Source organism: Psammomys obesus, unplaced genomic scaffold (genome assembly GCF_907164565.1).
Source record: "Psammomys obesus unplaced genomic scaffold, mPsaObe1.curated_primary_1811, whole genome shotgun sequence".
NCBI classification, from domain to species: Eukaryota; Metazoa; Chordata; class Mammalia; order Rodentia; family Muridae; genus Psammomys; species Psammomys obesus.
The window spans coordinates 2824276-2836325 of NW_026591598.1; the positions used below are offsets into that span (position 1 = coordinate 2824276).

At 43.0% G+C, this 12050-nt stretch overlaps 1 protein-coding gene and 1 non-coding gene across 6 annotated transcripts in view; both read right to left on the reverse strand.

Annotated features, from left to right (window-relative positions):
* Nucleotides 1-12050, reverse strand: part of Macf1 (microtubule actin crosslinking factor 1) — a 327638-nt gene that overhangs the window by 297724 nt on the left and 17864 nt on the right. The gene's annotated exons all lie outside the window — the stretch shown is intronic.
* LOC129680031 (small nucleolar RNA SNORA31) lies at nt 5774-5893 on the reverse strand. The gene has a single exon (XR_008720626.1). It is a non-coding gene; the product is annotated as a small nucleolar RNA SNORA31 (small nucleolar RNA).

Below are 12050 nucleotides of genomic sequence, written 5' to 3' on the forward strand. Positions count from 1 at the left end.
TTTTTTTTTTTTTAATTTTTTCTCATCCACCTCTTTTAAAGGCCACTTTCCTCTGAAGGAGAGGAAGTCCCAGCTTTCAGAGCTCAGTGCTTCTGCACTCATTTTCCACACCTCCACTAAAAATGCCTCTGAGTAAAAGTGACCTACACACCTACAGCTCACCTCTGCTTTAATCTCCACGTAATCTGATACTTTGAGACACGCCCTCCACACCACATCCTCCTAGAAACTTCTCTTAGATCTCTCCTAATTCTCTAGCCTCTCCCTTTTCGCTAACAATTTCTTCCCAAGGATCTCCAGAAAACATCCTCCTTAGGGAGGGTGTTTTTGTCTCCAACCTCTTCCACTGTATAGCACTCTCTAGCCAGTAGCTTTGATTAGGCTGGTCCTGCACCTGCCTCATCCATGGTTCTGCATTCCACATTCTAGACCACCAGCTGCCTACTGACTGCATCGAGGCCACTACCACTTACAACCTTGACCTCAACTCACCCCACAGAACTCCAAATCTTCTCATGCACCTTTGCAGCCACCATTTAACTGCAACTAACCACTCCGCTTATACTCTCTATTTTCATTTGTGACACCACCCACTCAGATATCCAAGTCAGGAACCTGCAAGTCAGCCTAGGTTCTTCTCTTTCTCCATTATATACCATATCCAGTTAGTCATCAAACACATAGGCCTGACCTTGAGCATTTCTGTCTAGCCTTTGCAGTAGTACTGCATGGCCTACTCTCTGCCTCCATTACTGTGACAAACTCCTAACTGGCTTGTCCCTATTACTGCCCTTCTCCAATCTTCCTTCACATTGCTGCCAGAAAGAAAGTGTTTCTAAAATGTAAACCTAGTCAGCATCCTTGCCTAAAAGCCTTCAATGTTCCCAGGAGCCTTTACAAAAAAAAGTCCAAACTACAGAATGGCACACAAAGCCAGCCAACAGTTTAGGCCTACCCATGTTTTCCGCTATCTCTCTCACATCCTACAGGCCAATTCGACCCTATTCTCTTCTCTCATTACACTCTTTCACCCATCTCTCTATGTATGCTGCCCAGAATGCTCTTCATCCAACCTTTTCGCCCAGATACTCAAATCCTTAAGAAAATACCCAGCTTACTTTCCCTCAGAGGCCTTGCCTGCCTTCTTACCTCGGCCACACTGGGTACCACATTACAATAGCATCAGCATGTATTTACATTACAACACTCTCTAGAACAGGTGCTAACTGTCATGCTACCAATGCTTCCCCCCTTCAACTTAAGACCACAGAGATACAAGGACAGTGATCTTTGTTTCCTCAGCTCTTTGCCTACTACCTGGTTCAGAATACAAGTTCAATAGATATTTATTGATGAACACACAAGTCCTCCAAATAACTCCCCCAACACTGGGAAATTAGCAAGGCAGGGTAGAACTGAAAGCTTCCATGGTAACTCATGCACTCAGAAGGCTGAGGCAAGAAAATAGCTACAAGTTCCAGGCCAGCCTGAGCTGCAGAGTAACAGACCAACATGAACCAGGTAGCTACAGAAGGAAACCCTGTCTCAAAGCAAACAAACAAACAAAAAAAGGCAAAATAGAAGGTTTAATTGGGAACTTGGTGGGTTCTTATATAATTCTTGTCAGGCATTTATTGTTAAAATCATTACAAGAAAGGTTGGTAGGAGAATGGGTAGACCATTATCCTAGTTTTCTATTGCTGTGATAAAATAAAAATAAATAAATAAATAAAAATTAAAAATTAAAAAAAAAAAAAAACATGACCAAAAGCAACTTGGAGAGGAAACAGTTTATTTGGCTGACAGGTTCCAGTCAAATAAATATGGTCCATTAATATGCCAATACAGACCATCATCAAGGGAAGCCAAGGCAGGAACCTGGAGGCAGGAACTGAAGCAGAGGCCGCAGAGGAACTCTGCTTACTGGCTTGCTCAGCTTGCTTTCCTATACAGTAGGGACCATCAACCCAGGTGGTACTGCCTACGGTAGACTAACCCTCCCACCCCAATCATTAATGAAGAAATGACCCACAGCCATGCCTACAGGCCAATCTAATGGAGGCATTTTCCCAACTGGGGTTTCCTCTTCCCAGGAGGCTCTATCTTGCATCAAGCTAACTAAAAAGAGGAGGAGCAGGAGGAGGAGGAAAAGAACCAACATAACTAGTATCATGGGACACCAGTATTTGATAACTTAAATGAGAAGAAGAGGTTAAACATGACGGGTTTAAATACACAGGCCTATCTTACAAATTCAGGAGTCAAATTCTTTTAAAACATGATGCTTATAGAGAAAGAGAAGTTTCTTTCTAAAGAGGCCCTGGGATGAGGATTAATTCTTTTTTTCTCTTTCTTTCTTTCTTTCTTTCTTTCTTTCTTTCTTTCCTTCTTTCCTTCCTTTTTATTTATTTTTTAATGTGTTTGGATATTTTGCCTGCGTGTATGTATGTTTATCATCACTTGTATGTCTAGTGCCTGAGGAGTCCACAAGAGTGTCAGATACCCTGGAACTGGAGTTAGAGATGGTTGTGAACCACAATGTGAGTGTGCTGGGAATAGAACATGGTTTTTCCGGAAGAGCAGTGAGTGCTCTTAACTGCTAAGCCATCTCTCCAGTCCCTAATTCTTACTTTTGAAGGCAAACTCTTATAGGAAACCATAAGCAACATTAGTATCTAAATGTAAAGTCAGGGATGGAGAGACAGTGAATGCCTGCTCCTTTTGCAAAGGACCTGAGCTCAGTTCCCCACACCTATATCAAATGGCTTACAACTCCCTATAACTCTATCTCCAAGGTAATCCAAAACCCTAATCTCCGTGAGCACTTGAATGTACACATACCCACAGCATAGAGACATACACGCAATTTAAAATAATAAAAAAATAAATCTTATTGTCTTTTAAAATTCCTTAAAAGTAGTCAGTATACCTGCCCCAAAGTTCTCTGATGTCTTTGTTTTTTTCTGTCTGTCTCTCTTTGTGTTGGGGGGGGGGGGGCTTGAACTCATAGAAAACTCATAGAAATTCACCTGCTTCTGCCTCCTGAGTGCTGGGATTCAAGGCATGTGCCATCAGGGCCAATCCCCCCCCCACACACACACACCTTTCTCTCTCAATTTACTTTTAGAGTATGTAAATATGTGAGTATCTATGGATGTACACCACACACAGGCCTGGTACCTTTGTTTCAGATGCCCTGGAACTGGAATTACAGGTGCTTGTAAACAGTCTTTCCAGCCTCTCTAACTATCACCTCTTAATCTAGTTTCATGACTCAACTGCAACATCAGCCTCTAGACTCTAGAATCACGGGTGACTGTCTCCTAGACAGTAGAGTCTCTCTCTCATCCATCACTTACATGACATCTCCATCACTCCGGCCCACAGTAAAAGCACAAGCTTTCCCATTCCCATTTGAGCTTCCTCCCTACTGAGTTACCTCTTTCTTTTTTCTCTCTCTGAGTGTCTGTGTGTGTGTGTGTGTGTGTGTGTGTACACACGTGCTTGTGGAAGCCTGGCATCGGGTGTCTTCTTCAATCTCTCCGCCTGACTCACTGAGACAGGATCTCTCACTGATCTGCCAACCAGCTTGCTCCAATGATCCCAACTCTCAATTACAGGCAACCTGTACACATTAGTGCATTGTGGGGATCTGAGGCTGTATCAAGCATCTTCCCCATAGAGCCTTTGGTTTTACTTGTTTCTCCGCTTAGTTGTTTGTGAGTTATGTTTGTTTGTATGTTTGGTTGGTTAGTTGGGATTCTTTATTTATTTGGCTCCTTAGATTTTGGTCTGGTCTGGTCTGGTTTAGTTTGGTTTGAGGAAAGGGTATCACACACCTTAGGCTGGCCTGGAGCTCGCTATGTAGTTAAGGATGACTTAAATTTCTGATTATCTTTCTTCCAACTCCTGAGTGCTGAGATTGCAGGCATTCCTCACAACACTCAGTTTATGAAGCGCTAGGAGGCAAACCCATGGCCTCCTACATGCTAGACAATTACAACTGAGTGAACTATGTCTTATTTTGTTCTGTTGAGGCAGAACTTTTTATCTGGCCTAGGCTGATCTGGAACTCAGTTATGTAGTTCAGTTTTTCCTCAAACTTCGTTACTCCTGCCTCAGTCTCTCTAGTGCTGAGTTGAACCACTACATGAAGTTGGACCATATGCACCAAGATTTTTTTTAAGACAGAGTCTTACTATGCAGCGCAGGCTGGCCTTCAAGCCCTCCCTCCTCAACCCAGTGAAACTGCAGGCATGCACCACCTTGCCCCACATCTACTCCTAATCTTAATCTCATTCTTTCCATGCTTCTAAATGTTCCGCCCATCTCATCTCCCCAATACCACTTGCTCCAACACAGTAGCTCTTATAGGCCCTAACAAAACATGACATACAGTGGGCTTATTCATTGCTGTTGATTGACTAAAAAGCACAGCCAAATAAAATCACTTCCTATGTCTCAATCAACACGCTCCTTTGCATTGAAGACTGTGTGAACTCCAAGAGGCAAACAAGCTTATTCTTTGCTTCAACACAAAGCAATGTTTATCTTTCTGAGCAAAAAATTACTACAAAAACGTATTATAGCAAGACAGAACCCAGCAGTTCAGCTGGCAAAGCCCTGTCCAAAAGATGATGATGACTGACCAATTAATAAACTTGTCTTAGATTACTGGCCAAATCATCGCTGATAATTGGAACATCCCTGATGACTGACACATAGATATACAAAACAAAACAATTTTGAAAACAGAAAAATGCACGCTTATATCCAGAGAGATTTACACTGTAACGAAATTTTATACAGCCAGAACAAGTGGAAGCTATTAACCACAAAACTTTGTCTTTGGCTGGGCACAGTGGTACACACCTATGACCCCAGCACTCAGTGAGGCAGAGGCAAGAAAATCTCTGTGAGTTCGAAGCCGGCCTGGTCTACAGAGTGAGTCCCAGGACAGCCAAGGCTACACAGAGAAACCCTGTCTCAAAAAACCTGAAGACCAAAAAAACTTTGTCTTTGAAAACTCTATATATGCTTTCCCATATGTTATGATTTTCTACATTAAATATCAGAAATAATTGCTTCTGTAAAATGAGCTTTTTTTCATGTATATGTGTATGTGGTATCCATTCAAGTGTGTGTGTGTGTTCACACATATGTGGACAAACTTGTGTACTCAAGTGCCCACCTGTGTGCATGTGGCACCTAGAGATCTGAGGCTGCCACTGGGAGTCCTCTTTAATCATTCTCCACTGTACTCACTGAGGCAGGGTCTCTCAACTGAAGCCAGAGCTCACCAATAAGGCTAGCTAGCCAGCTTGCTCCAGGAATCCCCAGTCTCCACTCTGGAGCACTGGAATTATGTAGGGTACCACCACAGCAGAGTGAGATTTCCAAGGGTCCCAGGGGTTGAACTCTGGTCCTTGTCTTCATGCTTGATGCTTGTGAGGCAAGGCTTTCTACTACCAAGTCATTTCCCCAACCCAAGTTGAACACTTTTTTTAACACTTTTTTAAAGTGAAATTTAATGCACTTTATCTTTAGACAAACTTCATGACATGTTTTGTTTGTTTTTTTTGTTTGTTTGTTTACAAAAACATTGCCTCCACTCCAAATAACTCACAATCAAAATAAAAGTTCAAGATGGCATCAGTCTCATTTGTCCAAAAGTCCTGGTGTTGTATGGATAGTGAGTTATAATGACAGTTATAGTGACGGGCAGAGATTGGATTAAGAGCCCCTGCTTGAGTGCGTAACTTTCTTAACTTATAGACATACTCCCTAATTCGGTCTGGACTGCCGTAAAGACAGGCAGGAAGTGTGGGGCTTTTTATTTTGCATCCTAGTAGAACCACAAACTGTTCAAGTGGAACACTTTTATAGAATATAACTTGAAGGTAGTGATATGACTACCCATTCTCTTAAGAGAAATTCCTGTCAATCAACCATATATCCAAGAAATATACAAAGTCCCTAAGAGAGTGGTGGCTCTACAATCCCAGCCTCAGAGTGGCAGAAGAAGGAGGAGCAATAAGTTCAAGGCCAGCCTAGGCTATATATTGAGACCCTATCTCAAAAGCAAGCAAACAGGGGCTAGAGAGATGGCTCAGAGGTTAAGAGAACTGTCTGCTCTTCCAGAGGTCATGAGTTCAATTCCCAGCAGCCACATGGTGGCTCACAACCATCTAGAATGAGATCTGGTGCCCTCTTCTGGTCCGCAGGCACCCAAGCAAGTAGAATGTTGTGCCAATAATAAATAAATCAATCCTATTAAAAACAAACAAACAAAAGCTCCCAGGATTGTGGCTGGGGCTATAACTCAGTGGTAGGGCACAGGAATGAGACAACCACAAAAACAGAACCCATATCACTTCACTACAGAGCACTGTTTCACTAAGGAGACAATCCTAAAAGGCGTGACACAATGCAAGTGTTATTTTTATAATATGCATATAATTAAGAGATTGATTGTGATGTGGCCATTGTAAGACATCAGAAAAAGAAGGAAGCCATCAGTGAATGATGGAGTGACAGGAGAAAGCTGCATAGGAGATGCAAATGTTGTGCTTTAGCTTTAATAAAGGAGGTAAGATTCATTCACATAGCCAGAAAGATTCACACAGAGGCCATTATAAGAAGAGGAGACCTAAGGAAAGACACAGAGGCAGGAAAGAGAACCTAGATGAAGTGCTCAGAGATCAGCAGAGACAACAGAGGCCCACGCTGAACAGTAACAATAGGTATAGTTCTGTGTCCAAGCCAAGTCAAATGATGGAAAACCCTAAACCTGAAGACAAAGACTCAGAGACCCCCCTGTAATGGAATCCCAAACTGAAAAGCTCAGTTTAATAAAAATGACATTTTATTAAAATTAACACAAAAAGTTAGAATTAACATTCTTGCATGCTATGGCTCTCTCTTCCAAGCCAGAAAATCATAACTGCACCCAGTAGAAAATGGACAAAAGGTTTCAACTCTGATCAAAACCAGGAGGGATAATGTAGTGGTTTGAAAGAAAACAGCCCCCACAGACTCATAAGGAGTGTGCTATTAGGTGTGGCCTTGCTGGAGTAAGTGTGACTTTGTTAGAGGAGGTGTGTCACTAGGAGATGGGCTTTGAGGTCTCAGAAGCTCAAGCCAGTTCTCTTCCTCCTGCCTGCTGCTGTAGGACTCTCAGCTCCTTCTCCAGTGCCATGTCTGCCTGCATGCTGCCAAGTTTCCTGCCATGAAGATAATGGACTAAACCTCTGAAACTGTAAGCCAGACCCAATTAAATGTTTTCCTTTATAAGAGCTACATTGGTCATGGTGTCCCTTCACAGCAATAGAAACCTAACTAAAACAGAAGCCATCCATAGTGGTACACAACTATAACCTCACTTAAAATCTCAGCACTGGGGAGGCTAAGGCAGAAAGATGGAGTACTAAAGGCCAGGCTTTTAAAATAAATAAATATTAAATAAAAATGTAAAAGGCTAGAAATGTAGCTCAAGGGTACAATACTTGCTTGGTACACGGAAGGTTCTAGGCTCAATCCCTGGGCATTTCTGTTCCCAGATGTACACTCTTAAGTGTCCTTTCCACCAAGACCTCTAAGGCCTGGAAGAGGCACTGAAAAGTAGCAGGATAACAGCCCATCACTAGTGGATCTCCCTGGCCTGCGTTACATCACTTGCTAGGCCAGCCCAGACTAAGGCAGTAGTTTCCATGAGCACTGCTAGCACATGCACACATTTTATTACTTCAGCAGCATGGTGTGGCCAAAGCTTGTGAGTTCCCAGCAGATGGACTTGACTCACTTTCTGCACTAATAGTGCCAGTGTCCAGAAGGAGCAATGAATCCTTTGTTCTATCTAGAAGCAATCTACTCCAACACCAGGACTTTGTTCTACAAGAAAACTTAAGAACTGAGTTTACTTTTAACCAACAGTTTCTTCAAAACATTACTCAGGTTAGCAATTCCAAATCCTCAGTGCACCCTCTCCACTGTGTTAGCAAAATCACATCATTTTGCAATACATTACTTTGTATAAAATTCTCAGAGACTTACATATTACAAAACTTCCCCATAACAAGGAGATAAGAAAGGTACACATCTTTAATCCCAGCATTTGGGAGGCAAAGGCAGGTGGATTTCTGTGAGTCTAAGCCAAGCCTGGTCTATATAATGAGTTCCAGGCCAGACATAGCAAGACTCTACCTCAAGCAAACAAGGTGGAAAAAGTTTCCCATGGTTCAGAGCTGAAGAATTGTAAGGCACTTTAGTGCACACCTGTCCTTCAGAGGCTAAAAGCCAGCAATGACACTAACAATTGTGCATTACTAGCATTTTCACAAATTATCTCAATTAACTGAAGTCAGTACTGATTTTAAAACTTCCTCTGTGACAATGTAAACCCTCATCTAGAGCTGTGAAACCTGTGCTTGGACAAGACCCTGTTCCTAAATTTACCAGTCTTAGTAATACTACATGTATAGGATCTTATTATAAAGCTCAAATAAGATGACTATGAAAGGGCTTTGAAAATGTTGTGTATGTGAAAAATTTTAAAAACAGTGATAGCATAACATATGTCAACAGCTTGTCTATATTCTCATAAATACCAATAAGTCACTAACTGATTTTAGCAGATAAAAAATCAAAAGATGAAGAGTGAGTTAGCAATGTTTCTAGGGGGATACAGCAGAAGTGCAGAGCTATACTGGAGCCCAAATCTGAATCTAAAGCCTTTTTACTACTATCAAATTGTCTTGTCAGGTGTCAGTATGTGTGTGTATGTGTGTGTGTTCCTATGTCTGTGTGTATATATATATTTATGTATGTGTGTATTTATGCTTCAGTGTGTTTGCATCTTATGTGTAACTGTGTAGTTATTTTCTGCAGCTACACATCGGTGCTACACATCAGTGCTATGTAGCTGCATTCAACCCTTGCACCTAGTGAATACAACGCCAACAAGAACTCCAATTCGTAAGTGAACTCACAAGTCTGTAAGCACCATAGAATCGACATTATCCATGTTGACAGGTGACCCTTTATTCCTAGCCCATGTTGGCACATGAAGACGTTAATCTTCAAAAGTTTGTGAAAACACAAAGTCTAATTCTGAACTGGCATGGTAGTACTAGCTGTAATCCCAGCATACTTCAGAAATAGAGACAGGAGATTCAGGAGCTCAAAGTCATCATCAGCTACACAGCCAGTCTAGGCAGAGAACCCGTCTTCAAATCCATTAGCTAATTAATTTCAAAACTATAAGCTGGAATGGTAGTATCAGGGTTATACAGTAAGACCTTGAACAAAACAAACAAACATAAGGACAAAGCCCAACCCTCCCATGAGGGGAGAGACCCTCTTTGTCCTCAGCACTTATCACCATTTCATAATAACTTGTTCGTGTGTACATTTGCCTTACTAGATATGGGAAACCAGGGCAGGAGCCAGACCTCATTCATAATCCAGTATCTCCAGTGCCCCACACTAACACCAGCAATAGAGATTTAATAGTCATTTGATGAGGGGGGCGTTCTCGTGGTCGCTGCCCACTCTGAAATGTTAGCATCTAGTTATCTAAGCCTTCTTGTTTATCAGCCAGCTATCTGAAACAGACTTTGGGATACTTGGGCATTTAAGTCCATGCCAAATCTTCTAGCCCTGCCAAAACTATGCGCACTACCAACACAGGGTAACAATTGCCAAGCAGTTCTGCAAAATCCTGACAAGCATTCCTAATAAAGTCGCTTGATACGCAGCTCTCCTCAGTCCACACTGCAAACGCATCACTTGCCCATGGGGCAATGAATGCAGCCCAGAATGACAAGACTCCCCTTCTCTATGGAAATCCTACTTTAATTTGCATGATAATTCTTCAAATTATTACAGCAAGGGTGCAACTAATTCGGGGGCCTAGAATCAAGGTCTAGAAGCCAACAGCAATATCAATTTCCCTCATTTCTCTCCAAAACACTATTATTATATATAATTATTTATTCATTTATTTTGGTCTTTGAAACAGAGTTTCACTGTGTAACAGCTCTGGCTGTCCTAAAATTCCCTCTGCAGACCAGGCTGGCCTCAAACTCACAAAGATCCACCTGCCTGGGCCTCCCAAGTGCTAGGATTAAAGGCATGCGCCACCACCATTGCCCAGTAGCTTTTTATCTTGAGATTTGGTCTCACTATGTATTCTTTGGCTAGTCTCTTGACTCAATGATTTACCGGCCTCTACCTCCCAGGTGCTGGAATTAAAGGCATGAATGCAAAAACTTTTAAGATTATTGTTTATATGTATGTGTGTGCCTGCATGAATTATGTGTGCTAGATCTGTGCCTGGTACACAAGGACACCAAAAGAAGCTTGTCAGATCCCTGGAACTGAAGTTGCAAAAGGTCATTTATGTCCTTAAGCTGCTACACTAGTGCTGGGAACTAAATCCTGGTCCTCTACAAGATAAGTACAAGTTCTTCTCTGCAGAACCATCTCTCCAACCTCAAGGGTTTTTTTTTTGTTGTTGTTGTTGTTGCTTCTTTCTTTAAGACTGATAGGATGGGGACTGGAGAGATTGCTCAGCAGTTAAGAGCACCTGTTGCTCTTGTAGAGACCTAGGTTCAATTCCCAGCACCCATATGGTGGCTCCCAACTATCCATAACTGCAGTTCCAGGGGCTCCAACGCCCTCTTCTGATGTCCTCCGGCATCAGGTACACATGTGATGCACAGCCATACATGCAAGCAAAACACTCATACACAAAAAATAAATGAATTAAAAATAAGTGACTTCACCAGGCACAGTGGCACACATCTGTAATCCTAGCACTCTGCTAGGCAGAATCAGGCCGATCTCTGTGAGTTTGAGACCAACCTGGTCTACAAAGCCAGTCCAGAACAGCCAAGGCTACACAGAGAAACCCTGTCTCAGGGAGGGGGATGCCTTTAAGAAAGAAATAGGCCTGTGTTCTGAGAAGAATCAAATTTCTACACGCTGTAACAAAGTCCATCAAAGGAAACCAAACTGAATGAGATGGCTGAAAGTCTGAACACCGGTAGCCCCATCCAGAACAAGTCCTGCTTCCTCTTTCCCATAACAGGGGAGGCCAACTTCCTTTCAGCTAGGAGCCACCAGCAACTCGACCCAGGGAGGTACTGAGATTTCTTCCTATTTACGTTTTAATTCTGCTGGTTGAAAGCCGTCATGGCCAGAGACAACCGCAGCGTATCCTCCCTCTGAGCAGTGCAAAGCAAAAGCCTGGAAAGGAAACTTACTGGAACCATTCAGCGAGTGGCAGTTTTTCAATAAAGTTCAGCAGCCTACCCTAACCTCTTTGTGCCCTGAAATAATCCCCATTTCTTAAAGGAAGGACCACGGGGGGGAGGGGGAGCTGACAGAAAACTCCCTGCAGGCAGGAAAACTGGACTACTTGCAGAAGCTGATGCAGCAAAAACAGAAGCCTTAGCGGGTCCGTTTTACCATTTCATCTGCCCCCCCCTCCTTACCCCCCATGCTGCATTCCCAAGTAGAGCTCTAATGTCTCCAGAAGAGGAGAGGGTAGGGGTGGGAAGAGGGTTTTACAGCTTTGTCATTTTGTCATTAGTTTCCCTTGACTGGGTAGGTGTTGTGAACAAGCATGCTGGCCTCAGTCCGAAGGGTTGAACATTTCTCTCCTTTCAGGTAGAAGGAAAAGTCACAAGGGTCCCAGCGGGGGGCAGGGGTGACTGAGAAGTTTCCGGGAAAATCAACCTCTCCGAGGAAAGCGCACACTGCAGTCCAGAGCACACTGCTAAATCAAAGCTTGGGCTCCAGGGCCACGCACCCCTGCCTTCCACTCGGGGCACCTAGGGCGGTTAGGGAAAGGCTGCCCGCAGCCTTGCTGGCCTGTCAAAACTTTCTCTGCGAGCACTCGGCGGAGGTTAGACATTAACTCGCTGAACTGCTTCGCAAGACAGCCTCCAGGGGCTGAAATCCGAGCTACAAGAGCAATCTTTATTTCTGAGAGGAGGAAAAACACACACACACACACACACACACACACACACACACACACACACACA